Source organism: Rattus norvegicus, chromosome 1 (assembly GCF_021556685.1).
Source record: "Rattus norvegicus strain SHRSP/BbbUtx chromosome 1, alternate assembly SHRSP_T2T, whole genome shotgun sequence".
In the NCBI taxonomy this organism is placed as follows: domain Eukaryota; kingdom Metazoa; phylum Chordata; class Mammalia; order Rodentia; family Muridae; genus Rattus; species Rattus norvegicus.
The window spans coordinates 193807698-193824685 of NC_141534.1; the positions used below are offsets into that span (position 1 = coordinate 193807698).

At 45.8% G+C, this 16988-nt stretch overlaps 1 long non-coding RNA gene across 5 annotated transcripts in view; it reads right to left on the bottom strand.

Annotated features, from left to right (window-relative positions):
- Positions 1–425: 425 nt before the first annotated feature.
- LOC102548820 (uncharacterized) overlaps positions 426–16988 on the bottom strand; it is a 39543-nt gene continuing 22980 nt past the window's right edge. For 3 of the 5 annotated variants that reach the window (XR_015652559.1, XR_015652562.1, XR_015652558.1), the window contains exon 5: positions 426–968. This is a non-coding gene — a long non-coding RNA (uncharacterized LOC102548820). Of the gene's footprint in view, positions 969–10874; positions 10988–16988 lie in introns of all 5 variants that reach the window. The other 2 variants (XR_015652563.1, XR_015652560.1) reach the window with 1 other exon arrangement.

Consider the following 16988-nt stretch of genomic DNA (forward strand, 5'->3'; position numbering starts at 1 on the left):
TTAAGGTATCTTCATATGTGAAAGCATATTTTAATTCATCGGTCTCCTACATGTTCTCTCCTGCCCCCCTTCCTCCCTCCTTGGTGGAACCTCTTCAGAATACCTCCACTTGTACCTCCATGGCCCATGTATTCTGCGACCCTCCCATCACCCTGCCCCAGATTCTACATGTGAAAGAAAACATAGGTTTTATCTCTTTTATATCCACCTCACTTTCTTTCTTTAACACATATAAATTAATTTTTGACAATTTCATGCATGCATAAATATAATTTGGTCACACTCACCCCACTCATCTCTCTAACTCCTCCCAGATCCACTCCTAACCCTCTCTCAACTTCCTATCCCCCTCTTTTTAACAGCTGCCCAGACATTCATGTGTGCCATGGTACCGTGGACCTCTTAAAGAAAACTGATTCACCAAGTACTGGTGGCACATGCCTTTAATCCCAGCACAGGGGAGGCAGAGGCAGGAAGATCTGAGTTCGAGGTCATCTTGGTCTGCAGAGAGAGTTCCAAGACAGCCAAGGCTCGAGAAATCCTGTCTCAAAAAAACAAAATAAAAGAAAAGGAAGAGAAAAGAAAACTGACCCCCACACACACACACATACACAGAGAAGTCATCAGTTGTCAATAGTTTCTCATCTAGGGATAGGGACTCATGAGAGAATCCTCATTCCATGCTGGACTGGCAGGCCTTGTAACCACAGACGGTGTTCTTCTGTCGTGTCCAGAAGACAATGTTTTAGTCTTGTCTCCCCCAGCCTCTGGCTTGTATTATGATTTTCCGTCTCTTCTTCTGTGATGATTCATGGCCTTGTAGGGAGAGGAATGTGATACAGATGTCCCTTCTGTGGCTGAGCACCCCACAGACACTCTCTGCACTTGGACCTCTTGTCTCTGTACCGATCAATGAATGGCCACTGCACAAAGACGCTTCTCCGATGAGGTCTGAGAGCTGTATTCATCTGAAGAGAGACACAAATTTAGAGGGCAGCTGAAAATTCTATCTACTGAGCAGAATGTTAGTAGTAGGTTCCGCCTTGGGGCCTATGAGCTCCCCAGTCATGGTTTTCTCTCCCACTGAATGACGGTTGAATTCTCAATAAAGACTTCACCACATTCTTCCAAAGGCTTTTCTTTGCATGGAAATGGTCGCCCATGCTAAACTGAGCAAGAGTACCGTACTGTCATATACATGGGTGAATACAGGCACATCTGCATGCCAGCATACACTGAAACGTTATCCAAAAATACAAAAGACAAAAGCAAATGAAACTTCCGTTGACCTGAGAAGCTTGAGTCAAAATGAAATGTATAAAGAGCAGATGTATAAATATTATTCAGTCATAAAAAGGACAGCTACAATTAAAATCAGGGCATCTGTTTTTACATGTGTTTGTCTTCTCTGATTGGCAGCAGCAGAGAGGGAGGGCATCTGTTTTGGACATTTTGACATTTCCAAGAAGATAGATGCAACTGGAGATAATCATATTTGGTGGATTAAGCCAGTCCCAGAAAGACAAATGGCCTCTTTTCTCTCATTGTGGTTCCTAAGCTTTCTAAACCCATGCATGCCTGTGTGAGATGCAAGTATCCATGAACCCATCTATTGGGGAAGGAGAACCTGGGAAGGGAAGGAGCTGGAAAACCCAGGGCTGGAGGCTTAGGGAGGGATAAGCTCAGCATGCTACATATCTATATAAAGATTAAAAAATAAACCTAGTAGTATTCTAAAATAAAGATATCCATGAGCCATGTACCAATAAAAGTCTATGTGTGAAAAGTACTTTGACCCACAGAACCATCTCACCCACCCCCAGATTATTTCAAAATTCATCACGGACCTCATAACTCATGCCTGTAGTTACTCATTTAACAACCATTTTGAGTCTTGTATCCATAGCCACTCTAGGCCACTTGATAACTTGATTTTTTCAGATGGCCATGCAGCATGCCAGACAGATTTCCTTGGACGCCATGGGTCTGATGCATGAACACAGATACCATCCTCTCACCCAGACTTCCAGAGAAGGAAAGGCCTCCAAACCTAACAACCCAGTTCATCAGAAAGCAGTTGCAGATTTGAACCAATGCTCATTACATCTTATGTCTCCTCATCTATCTCCTTTTCTATAAAATCATTCATCAATTCCTTTTAAAAATATAAACAAAACCAGGTATGGGGACACATGCCTTTAACACGAGCACTTGGGAGGAAAAGACAGGGATCTCAGTAAGTTCAAGGCCACCCTGGTCTACATAATGAGTTCTAGAACAGCCAGAGCTACATGGTGAGACCTTATCTTGAAAAAATAAAATAAAATATGAATAAAAAAAGACAGGAGCCACTGGGTCATACATAGATCAGGCTGTGTCCCTTTAGTTCCTTACCAGGTACTGCTGCAAGGAGATGGCAGGCTACCTTGCAGTGACAAAGGGCAGACCTATCCCCCTTCTGCTGTCTGGGAATTGGATGCAACCTGTCTATAGTACATGCTATGGGCTACTTAGTAACTACATGGAATGAGACCCTCTCTTCCACTACAAACCTGTGTGAGCGGGAACTGCACCAAATTCCATGGGATTGAGCACTATGAAGAATTTCCACCACAGTTTTTCTCCTAACTTCTTACCCAAATGGACAATCTGACCCAGTATCTCCCTTTTGCATAAAAGCCTATATTGACCTAAAGCACACAGTATTTAAAAATTGCCATCCAATCATAAAATATAAGTTAAAACTAAACTTTTCAAGTGATGGGGCTGGAGAAATGGCTGTGCCATGAGGAGCACTTCCTGTTCTTGCAGAGGAACTGAGTTCGGTTTTCAGCACCCACACTGCGGCTCACAATCATCTGTAACCCCAGGACTAGGGGATTCAGTGCCCTCTTCTGACCTAATCAAGTGTAGAGACTTGCAGGCAAAACACTCATACACATGACATAAAATAAAATCTAAAATATATTAAACATCAAATAATGTGAAGACACTTATTCTAAAAAGATAAAGCAGAAAGCAGAATTGCAGAGCGAATGAGAGAGAACAGCAGTAGCTTTGGATGTGGCTTGGTGGCACAGTATCTGTATAGCACATGGCGGGCCTGCATTTGGTCCCTAGCACTCTACTAAAAATAGTACAAAAGGAAAAGGAGAACCTCTGTTTGTTTATTGAAACATGGTCTCTCTCTATGTAGCCCTGGCTGTCCTAGAACTCTCTCTGTAGACCAGGCTGGCCTTAGACTCACAGAGATCCACCTGCCTCTGCCTCCTGAGTGCTGGGATTAAAGCTGTGCGTCACCACGTGTGGTTGAACCTTATCTATACAATCCTGAATGAGTGTCCATGGTCTAAAATCTTCTAGCTTATTTCACTTTTCAGCTGTGAGTTTATACATCAACATCACTGCCACTCAGTGTATGGCAGAATACCCAAGAGTATAATAATTCTGGGTAGACGACAGTCTCTCTCTCTCTCTCTCTCTCTCTCTCTCTCTCTCTCTCTCTCTCTCTCTCTCTCTGTGTGTGTGTGTGTGTGTGTGTGTGTGTGTGTGTGTGCGTGCGCGCGCGTGCACGTGAGCATCTGCTTGGGGACAAATGTTTACTGGGGAGCAGCATTAGTCCTTCTTGGTCCCTGCCTTCCTCATGACTGCTCAGTTCCTCTTGCTTTCTTTTGGCATGGATGTGCTTGCCCACCCTCCTCTTGATGAACTTGAGCATGCCCTTGTCCTTGGCACCACTCCTCTTAGGGCACAAAGCTGCACACATCGAAGATCATGTCCCCCGTGAACCTGGTGTGTTTGCTGAGGCACCCGGCAGCACCAGCTGTGCGTCAGCTTGTTGACATCCTTCATCAGCCGTGGCCCCTGTTGAGGCCCAGAGCCATGGGGGAGCAGGCATGGCTGCTGCTCTCTGATAGCAATAGCAGCTGCCTCTGGGTAGACAGAATGTAAACGAAATTAGAGTTTCTTATGACATTGATATATTCAAATGGCCTGGTGGAGGTCTTTAGAAATGTGTGCAAATGTTCTGAGGTCCACGAGGCAATGAAAACTTCAGATCGTATAGACCCCCCATGAGCAAAAAGAAGGATCTTGACTATAACTGTAAATTCACTCAGAGGTTGCTGGAGAGGAACAGCGGCTTAGAGAACTTTTTTTTTTTTTTTTTTTCCGGAGCTGGGGACCGAACCCAGGGCCTTGCGCTTCCTAGGTAAGCGCTCTACCACTGAGCTAAATCCCCAGCCCCGAGAACTTAAAAATATGCTAAACACATGTCTGGTATCCTTCTCTGACAAGAAGAAAAGTAACTGCAGGATCTGCATTTCCACTGCAGTAGAGCCTCTCTCCCTGATTCTCCCCAACGTGTTAAACTCTCCTTCCCTCTCTGCTTCCGCAACTCGCATGTGTCCTCCGATTCATACGTCCATATAGGGCTCCTGTGTCTCCTGTCTTCACACTCATCTGCTTTTTACTTTGCTATGGAAATGTGGCTGGCTATGTTTTAGAGACAGCGAGATCTGTTTAATGGGAGGTGGAATGTGGTGCTTGATTGGAGATCTCCCAGGGCCTATGAACATTTCTGTTCAAGTTCTGTGCGTGTTGTGTTATGAGGGATGCATAATGGAAGTCTGCAGAAAATGATTTCCTCAAATGTTTCCTGACAGAGCCATTAGAATACTAGAGGAAGAGTTTAAATGCGCAGATTCAGACCTTCACTTTCAAGTACAGCCAAATTACAGCTAGAGCAGTGATTCTCAACTTGTGGGTCTTGACCCCTTTGGGAGTCAATCACTTTTACAAGTGCTACAGCTCTGAGGGGAAAGGTCGGGAGCCAGGGAACACCACCAAGTCACAGGGCACAGCGAACCTCACACAGGAGATTTACTGGGAGGGAAAAACCCAGGAGGATGGCTGCCTCTGCTCAGGTAAGAAACAGAAGTGGAAACTGCTAGTTTCTTTAGAAAGTCATTTGTGGTGGACTCGGGACAGTTGGTGAGCCTCGCTGCTTCTTCTGGACTGACCTGCCCTTGCAGTCCTGTGTGATGTCTGCTGGGTGGACTGGACTACAGCCGTGGATTCGTGTTGGTGTTTTGCCAGAGGACTGGACTGCAGTCGGTGATTTGTATCTGGTGTTTGCTACTGGACTGAAGTACTGATATCCTGACAACAAAGGTTGGACTCGCCCCCAAAGAACTATTTCTGAACAGATCCACTACTCCATGACTTAAAAACTTTTCTCTTCCACTATCTCTGCTGGTTGGTGGGCTAGAGGGGAGGTTGAACCCTTAATAATGTAGGCGGGAAAAAGTTATGCTACAAAACCGAGCAGAAGGCAGGGATTATATAAGATTTCTTGGGTGCAGTGCTTTTCAGGGTAAGGATTGGTGGGATTTCAAGTCCTGAGCTTGGGGGAGCTCAGGGATTGGTGGGTTTTCCTGTTCAGGGATTAGTGGGATTTTTTTTTTCTTGCAGAGCAAGCTTTGCCGCTCTCCCACCTCAGGGCTGGGAATGACGGTTATAACCATGATAAAATGTCAGTTAGGGCCATTAGGGAAGTCTTGGGGGCCAGGCCTGGCTGCTGGAGCTCCTTAGGTGAGGGTCTAGCTGCTTTCCTGCCGTGGTGCTTTACAACACTTACAAAGTGTACAAGGTTTACACAGCTCACCCAGGGAGTCCTGCCCAGAAGGCTCTTTCCCTGATGTGTGAGTTGGTGTGAGAAGCCAGCACCTCTCACAGGGGTCGAGCTCAGGTTCCCCGCATATCAGATATTTACATTACAATTCTGAACAGTAGCAAACTGCGGTTACGAAGCAGCAACAACAATAATTTTACGGTTGGAGTCACCACGACACAAGGAGCTGTATTAGAGGGTCTTGGCTTTAGGAAGGGTAAGAACCAGTGAACTAGAGGGAAACTGCTGGACCTGTATATGAAGATCGCAATAATGTATGCTGGGGTTTGTGATGTTACCACTTTGATGAAGTGTATTTCCTAAAGAGTGGAGTCCAAGTGGGCAGCCATGAACACACGTAAGAGCGACACTAAATGGGCTCAGGAGGATGAAGGTGGGGTGAGTGTTCTGAGTAGTTTGGTTTGGTTTGTAGACAACATCTCACTGTGTACCTCTGGCTGGCCTGGAAATCACTATACTTCCTTCAGGCTGGCCTCGAATTCACAGAGATCTCCCTGCCTCTGTCCTCTGAATATGCCACTACACCCACCATTAGTGGATAACTTTCATGAATACACATATAAATAAAATTAGAGAATGCTGTGATATTCGGATCTTCAAATGGCTGAAAGAAGACCTTATAAATGTGTATAAATTTTCCAGGGTCCACAAAACAGTGAAAAATCTTCATACTATGTAGACTCTTGTGAGCATGTGTGTGTGTGGTAGTGGTAATTACGAGATAGATGTGCTAGCTAGTTTTATGTCAACCTGACCCAAGCCAGAGTCATGTGAGAGGAAGAACCTCAACTGAGAAAATGTCTCCATAAGACCAGGTTACAGGCAAGCCTGTGCAGCATTTTCCTAATTAGTGATTGATGTGGGAGAGTCTGGCCCACTGTGGGTGATTCTAGGCTGAGGATAAATTCCTTGGGCTGGTGGTTCTAGGTTCTATAAAAATGCACGCTGAGCAAGCCAGGAGGTGCAAGCCAATAAGCAGCACCCCTCATGGCCTCTGCATCAGCTCCTGCCTCCAGGTTCCATTTGGGTTCCTGTCCTGACTTCCATCAATGACGGAGTGTGGTGTGGAAATATAAGCCAAATAGACCCTTTCCACCCAAGTTGCTTTTGGACTAAGATGAGATAACTAATTTGGGAAGGAGGTGTGGGACGGGGTGCAGGAGGACTTGGAGAGAGAGAGGGATGGATGGATGGAACCATACTAATGTATAAATTCTTGAAAAAATGATAATTTTGAACTTAAAAACCAAGAGAAATATTATTTTTTTAAAGATTTATGGGGTTGGGGATTTAGCTCAGTGGTAAAGCGCTTGCCTAGGAAGCGCAAGGCCCTGGGTTTGGTCCCCAGCTCCGAAAAAAAGAAACAAAAAAAAAAAGATTTATTTATTTATTTTATGTACAGCATTCTGCCTGCATATGTGGCTGCAGGTCAGAAGAGGGCATCGGATCCCATTACAGATGGCTGTGAGCCACCATGTGGTTGCTGGGAATTGAACTCAGGACCTCTGGAAGAGCAGTAGGTGCTCTTAACCACTGAGCCATCTCTCCAGCCCCAAGAGAAATATTATAAGATTTATCTTATCTATACCACCAAATCCTTTGGGTTGTTTGTTTGTTTTGCTTAAAAGCGGGAATCTGAAACTTTCCAACCCAAACCAGAAAATCCCAAGATACATTCTACAAAGGAAGGGAATCGAATGCTGACATTAAGACTTCTGTGAGGAGTCTGGAAAGCGCTCATCAGTTAAGAGCGCTTAGTGTTCTCATTGATGACCTAAGTTCAGTTCCCAGCATCCAACAACTTCCTGTAACTCCAGCTCCAGGGTACCCTGATGCCTCTAGTCCACGTTCTCAGGCACATACCCATGCACGCAATTTAAAATAATAAAAACAAGTCTTTAAAATAGAACGGGAAAGTACTTCCCCTAAGCAAACTCCCCAAGCGCTGGGTTCATACAAAGAGGACTGAGTGGAGGCAGCCAGGACTCAGCCCGGCTCCCTCTCACCGAGTCTGTGGGTTTTGAGTGGTGAGAAGGATGCCAGATGGCACTGCATACTTTGGGACCGCAGTCAAAACACAGGATTATTTTACATAGAAGCAGCAGCCAAACATTGCCAAAGCCATGACACAACCCGGAAGCTATGTCGTCTTGGTTGCTTTTCCTGTTGCTCTGATGAAACTCCCGAACAAAAGCAACTTAAGGGAGAAGGTCTGCTCGGTTCACAGTCTGGAAGTACAGCCCAGCCTGGCAGGGAAGTAATGTCGGAAGGAGTGTGAGGCCGCTGCTCGCATGGCGTCCACAGGAAACAGAGTGAAGACTTCCCCACCACCCCAACCCCAAACACACACCCTGGCGGTTCAGGCCCCGAGCACAGAGAATGGTGCCACCTATGGGTCTTCCTGGTGGCTCTCCTAACCTCAGTTAATATAACTGAGCTAACCCATCGTAGTCATGGCCAGAGGCTAATCTAACCTAGATAATCCCTCACAGGCAGCCCCAAAGTTTTGTTTCCTACGTGATTCTAGAACCAGTCAAGTTAATAATTAACATTAACTAATGTTTACTGCTTTGAAATGTCCTTCACCAACGAGTCTGGTCCATTGATTTGGAATTCAGCCTCCCTAAGCTCCCAGGACACAAGCGGAATGAAGCCAGATTCTTTTTGACACTGTAATGTAATGGGTCTATAGCCCAGCTCACAGCAGAGTCCTGGTTCCTCCTGTGACTGTTGGTATTGTTTGCCAACTTGACAGGCTCCAGAATCCCCTGAGAGGCAAGCCTGCAGGTGCACTTGTGAGGGATTATCTGGATTAGGTTAACTGAGCTGAGGAAGCTCAATTTAATTATGGGCAGCGCCTGAGGGGAAGTAAAAACAGGGAGAAAGCAAGCTGACCACCACCACTCATCACACCTTCCCTGACTGCTGTGGCCAACCACCCTCCTCTCCCTCCTGTCTTCCTATCTCCGGAATTGTTCCTCGCCCACGGCAAAGAAAAGAGTAACTAATACAGAAATTGGCACCGAGGGGTTGGGGATTTAGCTCAGTGGTAGAGCGCTTGCCTAGGAAGTGCAAGGCCCTGGGTTCGGTCAGCTCCGAAAAAAAGAACCAAAAAAAAAAAAAAGAAAGAAAAAGAAATTGGCACCTAGAAGAGGAGCTACTGCTGTGATGGGCCATGAAGCTCTCGGCCTTTGGAACTGGTTTTTCTGAAGAAATGTACAGGAATTTGGAACTTTGGGAAACAAAACCCTCAAATACCATATGGAACTTAACGGGCCTTTTTGGTGGACGCTTGATAGACAGGAATGCAGAGACAAAAGAGGATGGTGAAGGCCTGGCTTGTGAAGGAGGGCTCTCCCGGAGCTGGCCTTGAGGCCATTTGTGTGACCTTCATGTTGCCCCATCCTGAAACTCTAAGTGAAGTTGAATCAAAGATAACGGATCCACCAGTTTGAGAATACCAAGGCAGGAGAGCACTCAGGCTGTGCTATGGCTACTGCTCACTGCACTTACCCAAGTCGAAAGTGAAGTCAGGCAGAAAGGCGTCAAGAGTGTGCAGCTTGGGAAGCAAAGAGCACAACCAGGACGTCAAATTTCTTCTTTGTGCTACTTTACAAACAACAAACAACAACCCACCCCACCTCTCGGGGACCTAGCATTATATACCTCTCAAAGTCCCCAGAATTCCAGTACCACACATTCACAGAAAGTATCTGCACAAGGCAAGTCGTAGTCAGCTGCTGTGGACACTGAAGCAGCTCCATACCCCACACTGGGATTAAATCAAAAACAGAGTCATAACTCTCTACCTGTAAATTAGTACAGCTCCCAGAATGCATCAGGAAAGTTTGTGCAATGGGTGGTGGTTGATGCATAAATTCACAACAGGTCACACAATACAGAGAATAAGTGTGTGTGGCGTGCTCAGCTACAAGTAGGACAGCTACATCAGACCTTTCTTCCCTTCCCCCCAGGTTCAGGGACCATTGCAGAAGAGTTGGCTGAAAGATCAGAAGAGCCAGAGGTTTGGGAGAACCAGATAGAAGCAGGGTCCTCTGCACATGACAGGACAGCTACACTCATGAACTCAGGGCAGCTGTGGCTGCCTGAAGGAGACCTGTACCAGATCTAGCCAGTCAATACCCTAGCATGGAGCAGGAAGGGGTTCTTCAGTCCTCAACTCTAACTGGGGAGCTATGAATAGCTGATGGCTTCTGGGGATGAGAGGGACTGCTTTCTGTAAGAGCAAGTTTCCTGGTAGGTCAACCCACTCAGTACTCCTGATGAACTCACACTTGAGAGTCTCTGGGAGGCAGATTAGAGTCAGTGGTTTACTAAACAACAATAACAACAACAACAACAAAAAAAAAAAAAACCCAGCAAGTTGGTGGGGTAGTGTTAAGGGGGTGTATCTGGAGGTTAGTGAGAGGAATTGGGGGTAAAGATGATTAAAACACATTGTACAGGATTCTCGCAGAATTAATTAACAATTGAAAACAAAACACCTTGTATCTTAATTTGCTTTCTACTGCCGTGATAAACACCATGACCAAAAGCAACTTGAAGAGAAAAGGGTTCATTTCAGCTTACAGTCTGTTACAAAGGGAGGCAGGAGCTGAAGCAGAAGCGGTGGAGGAGTGCTGCTTCCTGGCTTGCTCCCCAGGACTTGCTCAGCCTGCTTTCTTATCCAACCCAGGACCACATGCCTAGGTGTAGCACTGCCCTCCGCAGTGAGTTGGGCCTTTCCATATCTACCATTAGTCAAGAAACGCCCCCACAGACTTGCTACAGGATGATCTGATGGCATTTTCTCAGTGGAGGTTCTTTTCCCCCAGAAAACTTTAGCTTGTATCAAATTGACACAAACAAACAAAAAGTAACAAGCTGGGCACACTCCTTTAATGCCAGCACTGTGGAGGCAAAGGCAAGCAGATCTTGGTGATTTTGAGGCCAGTCTGGTCTACATAGCAAGTTCTAGGCTAGCAGGAACTACATAGTGAGATCCTTTCTCAACAAAACAAATGAAAATGCCCCCATAGGCTCATATAAACACAAACACAAAAGCCCAACTAACTAGCACAGCTCGGGAAGAGTTCTTCGTGATCAGTGGCCGCTGTAGCACAGGCTCCATCTGGCACAGAGAGCAGAACACGGCAGTAGTCACATGATACTGGCTTCTTACCATTGACAGAGTCATGGAGGCTTTCATCAAGGTTCAAGAGAACCAAGCAGTGTGAGGCAGGAAGGGTGTTCCTGAAAGGAGCCCCCGAGGAGCTACGCCATGGAGCTGTGGACCTGAGAAACATAGGGGGATTTCACGATGTTAGAGATACCAGGGTCACAGACATCTGCCAAGGAAAGCTGCAGGCATGGGGTGGAGCTGGCACAAGGGGTGGGGCCCTGTGGATGCCGCCAGTAACCAAGCTGGAGAGTGCGGCTACCCAAGACCTACGGAGACCAGATGCTAGGCATGAACTGTGGGGATTTTAGTGTTCCTTCGCTGGGTTTCAGTCTTGCTTTGGTGTGGCCATTCCATGGTATGACTCCATTCTTCCCTTTTAGAATGGTGCGGTGGGGGCTGGAGAGATGGCTCAGAGGTTAAGAGCACCGACTGCTCTTCCAGAGGTCCTGAGTTCAAATCCCAGCAACCACATGGTGGCTCACAACCATCTGTAATGGGATCCGATGCCCTCTTCTGGTGTGTCTGAAAACAGCTACAGTGTACTTGTATACAAAATAAATAAATAAATCTTTGAAAAAAAAAAAAAAAAAAGAATGGTGCGGTGGTTTGAATGAGAATTGCCCTCAAAGGCTCATGTATTTGAATACGTGGTTCTCATTGGTGGAACTGTTTGGGATCAATTAGGTGTGGGCTTGTTGAAGGAGGCGTGTCACTGGGCTCGGCTTTGAGGTCTCAAAAGCCCACAGTTCTCTCTCTGCTTCCAGATTTTGGATCAGTATGTGAGCTCTAAGCTGCTCCTGCTGTCGTGCCTTTGCTCCATCACCATGGGCTCTAGCCCTTAAAACCGTGAGCCTAATAAAATGCTTTCATAAATTGCTTTGGCCACGGTGTTTTGTCACAGCCACAGAACAGTAACGGAGGCAAGTGGGAACATTTGCGTGCACCACTGTGCGGTGAAAAGCTATGACCATCTTTTTATTTTATAGACCCTACTGGTAAAGGGGTCGCTTGAGTCTCCAGTGACATTTAGACATTATAGGAATCCTTTAAAAACCATGGGGATTTTGATGTTTGACTGGATGCATTTTTTTGTATTATGAAATGGACACGAGTCTTTGGAAACCAAGGAAGGAAAATCATGACTTTAAGTGATATGTTTGTGCAATAAGTTGACAAGAGGTGGAGTTGCTATGATTAATAATGTCAACCTGGGGGGTTGGGGATTTAGCTCAGTGGTAGAGCGCTTGCCTAGGAAGCGCAAGGCCCTGGGTTCGGTCCCCAGCTCCGAAAAAAAGAACCAAAAAAAAAAATAATAATAATAATAATAATGTCAACCTGGAGGACTCTAGAATCACCTAGGAGGCACACCTGTGAGTCTAGATCAGATTCACTTCTGGGCATGCTTGTAAAGGGTTATCTAATCATATTAGGTTAATTGAGGTGTGAAGACCCTTAACTGTCAGTGGCGATGTCCCATGGACTGGAGTCTAGGACTTAGTCAAAGGGAGACAGCTCCCTGGACACTAACATTCATTTCCCTCTTCCTCTTGGCTAGTGATGTATGACCTGCTGGCCTCCTGTTCCTATCACTATGCCTCTCTGTGCTTATGGAACCCCCAAACTGTCAACAAGAATAAACCCTCCTTCTTTAAAATGCTTCTAGTCACAGATTTGCTCATGGCAATGAGCAGAGGAACGAATAAGCTCCCCATGTTTACATCTTTCTCATTATTCTTGTCTTCCTGATGCCCCCAGAATGGTGCCCTGAAGTCTGTATATAGCACTTTAAGATGTCTTTAACCCACAGCAGCGAACTCCTCCACATTCCTTCTACAAATCAGTTCCAAAAGCCTGGAAACTACAGGGTCAGGTTTGTAACAGCAACCTGCCCGAGATTGGCAGCAACTTCTCCATTAGTTTATTATCTTATCATAGTGACAAACACTAGAAGCAGTTTAAGGGAGGAAGTGTCACTTTGGGCCTTCAGTTTAAGAAAGCGAACAGTGGTGGCAGGGAAGGCAAAGTGGCTGGGGTACCCGGTGGCTTTATGCACCTATTGATCATATCATATTAGTGATTTTAATCCAGTGACATGGAGATCTCCACAATCTTTAGAACCCTGTGGTTAAAGTCGGTCCTGTCACCCATAGATTCCTTTTGTGCTTAAAAACTGCTCTGATGGTCTAGCCATGGGCCCCATCATGTTGCATTTTTGTCCCAGGGGAACTCTGCAAAACAGCCCAACACATCATTCTTCTGGAATAACCAGATACCACAACACTCCTTCATACAAGACATCCCTTCCAACTCTGACAACCCGTATATGGCTATTCCGAAGCATCCTCAGGATTTTCCTGGACAATGTTAAGGTGTCTTAGTTTACGCGTTGTGGGAAATGGCACGGGTTCCTTCCATAGCGTATGTAGTGCCTCTGTCAATGTTCGCTTGGTCCAGGAGGTGGCAGTGTCTACCCTCTCTTGAATCCCAGTCTCCTCGCTAAGATTGAGATGTTTTAGAAGCAGAGAGTTCCTGAGTTGTAAATGAACAGCATTATTTGAAGAAATTTTCAGAGATGATACAGTCCCAGGGCGGTGATGGCGGCGCCGGGTGGGTGTTAATCAGGTGTTAATAAAGTTACAGAACATTTCAACATGAGACCCCACAGAAACCGGATGAAATCATCCTCTATCATGCTGCTGAGAGAGTCCTGCCTTTCAAGGACAGACAGATGTCTCCAAGGCTACTAACTGGAAAAGCCCCAACGGGATAACTTAAGCTAACCATTAGACAGAGTCCAGCACCGAAGGCCAAGAAGCAAATGTGGAAAGACACAGGTTGCTCCCATGTGACAGAAGAATTCTGGACTTATAAGAAATCGAGTGTCCTCTTCTATCTGAGACTCCATGAAGCAAGTGTGGCACTGAGCTACAGGTGAGGAACTCGGGCCAGGGAGATGCAGCAGAGAAAGGCGCTTGCCTCCAAGTTAAACAACTCAGGTTCCATCCCAGGGACCCACCCAGTGAAAGGAGAGAAGCAACTCCTGCAAGTTGTCCCCTGACTTCCATGTGTAAGCCTAAACTCCATATGCCCAGCTCCCAAATAAATAGACAGTAAGCAAACAAGCAACATAAAGAGATTGCCTCTGTGAAAAATAATAACACCAGTATAACCAACAGTACTGCCATAGCTGCTACATTGTAACCCTGGTTGTCCTAAATCCCTACTGGAAGCCATTTTATTTTAACATTCCTAATGGCCCATTTGAGGTGAAGCTGGGCTTATGCAGCCATCTTCTTCACAGAGACACATACAGAGAACTACGTCTTCTCCAAGTTACCTGAAGTATTTCTCTACAGACCAGCTTCCCCTCAGCAGTGGCTAAGATTCTGACAGAATAATCCCCACCTGAAGTATCCCCCTTTCAGCCCAAATTCCAAGCTGCAAAACCAATGAATTTATTAGGGTTCTGTTCAGAGACCGGGAAGAGGTTACTTATAAGCGTGTGGTCGATCCCACAGCAGCGGCATCACCAGAAATCCCAGCATAAGTGACAGCTCCCCCATAGTTGTTCCCTCGACCTTGCACTCTTGTTTACTCCTGCCCCTCCAGAGAGCATCCGGGCTTCCTGCAGCTGGGACAGAATCACTTGGCAGATGGCCATTTCCATAAGTCAATAGAATTCCTGACGGTATTGGTATTCTAAACACTTTTACCCACAGATACGTGTAGCTCATCCCTCACCATAGCAGCTTCCTCTTTGAACAGAGGTTACAGAAGTTCAGAGCTGGTCTAAGTGCAGAAGTTGTATATATACAGAGAGAGACAGGGTCTCACCATGTAGACCAGGCTAGCCTCAAACTCATAGAGATCCACCCCTTACCTCTGCTTCCTGGGTACAGGGATTGAAGGCATGGCCACTACACCTGGTCATAGAATATATTTTTTATTTAATACTACATTTCATACTGTGCTGAAACTGAACTATGGCTTTGAGCATACAAAAAGTAGTTTACTGATGGTAAGTCCCAGGTCCCTGTGAAGACTTTATAGTTGGTTTTATTTTGTTACACTACAAAATGACTTAAACTGACTTTTCTAGGCTGTGTGACCTGACTAGTCTATGTTATTATGGTTCTTATTTTATTTCTTATCATTTTGGGGAAGTATAAATACTGGGTAGCATACAAACCCTTGCATAACTGTGCATTTCATCTTAGATATAAAGTGTACAATTCATTCTTTCAATGATTTATAATTTCCTGACAGGGTCAGAATCAAACCCCACGGCTTACACATGTTAGGCAAGCATTCTACCAGTGAGCTACCTACCCAGCCCCACTCCTTATAATTTCAATTTTCCCAATATCTCACCTTGTAGATTACTAATGTCACTAAATATTAGCTTTATCTGTTGCTACTACTAGACATTTCTGTTCTAACTTTCTCATATGTGTGAGTGTCTATATTTCAATAGAAGAAAAATGGCTGAAATTGTATTTATGTGTACTTCTCTCTAGAAGTAATCTTATCCTAATTCTCTAGAATCATTGTGTCCATCGCCTGCAGCAGGTACACAGCTCTAGAAAACTAGTAACTAATGAAATGAAAAATGAAGCAACTTTTTGGCAGTTGCAGATTAGCTAAATAAAATGGGAAGTCACAGATTCACGGGTAAACTAACTAATTCAACCCGAAATACAAGTTTTAAAAAAGAGGCCTTTCAGGGTTGAAAGTTAATGGGTGGGACCTCATTAGGCAAGGAGTGGATATCATCATGGCTTCTCTGTTTTATGCCCTGCTCTACCTGATACAAACCCAGAGAAAAGAAATGACCTCAGCTGAGGATCACAAGGTTACTGTCCCCATTAGCAGCCCTGACAGATGTATAGTTCCAGGTAGTTCTCTCATTACTCACCCCTGAGGGAACATGACACTTGATGTCCTTTCTGCTGCAAGGTCACCACGGGATGCCGCCATGCTCAGAGAGGGAAATGAGGTTCCCCAAACCACCTCCTATTCTGTGTCTCGTGGGTGTGTCTTCAGGCCAGAGAGAACTCAAGCTGCCTGACATGTGGCCAAACTTGGGAGTGGGTCAGGCCCCTGTGAAGGACAATCCACCACCTCAGGGTGGCCAGCCTGTCACTTTTGCGTAGGCAACCCATTCCCTTATGTGGGCATCAGTCCCTAAGATGGGTAGGGTACTTTATCATCTCTGGGTAAGCAAGGCAAGGCCTCCTTGTCGACCTGCCCCATGGCCAGTGAGGCTAAGTTTTTAAGACTCAAAGGGGTTTGTTGAAGAGCTGATATATGGGGATAACCTGGGCACAACAAGCATTTAAGCTAGAGAGTAGTGCCAACAAAGCATGTCTCATTTAGTATTGAAGCAAGCAGAACATGAGGTGACATTTACAGCTGGCTTAAGCTAGCACAAGTACAGAGAAGGACGCACCTTATGTCAGATCATCTTGGGTCACATGAAAAGAGCCAAGAACACTCCTTCCAGGCCTGTGCTTTTCCTGCAGAGATAATGTGGACGTGCCAGGGCATACCCTTCATGTCCTTGCTTTCAAGAGCATTCAGGTATCATAGTTTATGCAATTCTTTCTAGACCACCTTGTGGGAAGAACATTCTCTACTGGGCCCCGTCCACAGTTCAGGGAACGCTCACAGCTTTCTTACACAGGCTCCTACACCTCTTGGCTGTCACCGGAGGTTAGCACCTGACACTGGGATGGGCATTTCTTTAGTTAGGATTTCTATTGCTGTGGTAAAACACTCTGACCAAAAGCAACTTGGGCGTGAAATAATTCATTTCAGCATTCACTCGGGTCTGGTCCCAGTCCACCACTGAGGGAAGTGAGGCTGGGAACTTAAGGCAGGACCTGGAGCAGGAGCTGAGGCAGAGGCCGTGGAGGACCACTGCTCCCTGGCTTGCTCCTCGTGGCTTGCTCACCCTGTTTTCCCTTCCAGGACCACCTGCCCAGGGGTGTCATGTCCCCCTTCCCTAGGATTGGCTCTTTCTCACCAATCGCTAATAAGACAACGCCCCACGGACTTGCCCCAGGCCAGTCTTACAGAGATGATTCCTCAGTTAGGAAAAGACAACTGGTTACA